This window comes from Cebus imitator, unplaced genomic scaffold, assembly GCF_001604975.1.
Source record: "Cebus imitator isolate Cc_AM_T3 unplaced genomic scaffold, Cebus_imitator-1.0 Scaffold93, whole genome shotgun sequence".
Classification (NCBI taxonomy): Eukaryota; Metazoa; Chordata; class Mammalia; order Primates; family Cebidae; genus Cebus; species Cebus imitator.
In genome coordinates this window covers 5,560,142-5,561,199 of record NW_016107408.1, presented here as the reverse complement: position 1 = coordinate 5,561,199, position 1,058 = coordinate 5,560,142, and the positions used below count along the sequence as shown (strand labels likewise).

General features: G+C 44.1%; 1 pseudogene; it reads right to left on the bottom strand.

Annotated features, from left to right (window-relative positions):
* Positions 1-185: 185 nt before the first annotated feature.
* LOC108309418 lies at positions 186-546 on the bottom strand (annotated as a pseudogene).
* Positions 547-1,058: the final 512 nt, after the last annotated feature.

Sequence of the window (1,058 nt, the reverse complement as noted above, 5' to 3'; positions counted from 1 at the left end):
ATTTTTTGTATTTTTAGTAGAGACGGGGTTTCACCATGTTGACAAGGATGGTCTCGATCTCTTGACCCCGTGATCCACCTGCCTCGGCCTCCCAAAGTGCTGGAATTACAGGCGTGAGCCACCGCACCCGGCTGTAATTATTTCTTAATATCAAAATGTATGCAGGTTTCTCTTCTGAATGTCTTGTACATTTAAAGAGGCCCCTGTACAAAGTCTCCACAGGACAAATTCTTTGTTTCAGCCAACTCTCAGCGGAGGGGCAACCAGTACAACGCCATCTCCCCAGACAAAGAGCATTGGAATATTTTGTTTTGTTGATTTATATATCTCTTCATATGTTTCTTCATCAATTTCTATAGTAGTCACAGTTTCTTCTACATCTCCTAAGATCATATTTAAATGTTGATCATAAGCGTGTAATCTGCCTCGAAGCTCTCGGTCATTTCTCATTTTCACATAAATTCACTTATCTAGGCTGAGCCTGATAAGATCCAGGGGCTCCTCTACAGTGTTGGTAGATTGTTGCTGGTCTATATCGTCTGCCATGTTTCAAACCCTGCGCTGTTTTTTTTTTTAATTTTAATATTGGCTTGGTGTGGTGCCTCACACTTGGAATCCCAGCACTTTGGGAGGCCAAGGCCAGTGGATCACTCGGGCTCAGGAGTTCAAAACCAGCCCAGACAACATAGCAAAACCTCATTCTTACGACAAATACAAAATGATTAGCAGGGCATAATTGTGTGAGCCTGTAGTACCAGCTACTTGGGAGGCTAGAGTGGGAGGATCGCCTGAGCCCAGGAGTTCAAGGTTGCAGTGAGCCATGATTGCAGCACTGAAGTCCAGCACAAGCAATAGAATGAGGCCCTGTCTCAAAAACAATTTACTAATATTATTTTTTGAGACAGACTTTCGCTCTTATTGCCCACGCTGGAGTGCAGTGGCACAATCTTAGCTCACTGCAACCTCCACTTCCTACATTCAAGTGATTCTCCTGCCTCAGCCTCTCGATTAGCTGGGAGTACAGGTGTGTGCCACCATGACCAGCTAATTTTTGTATT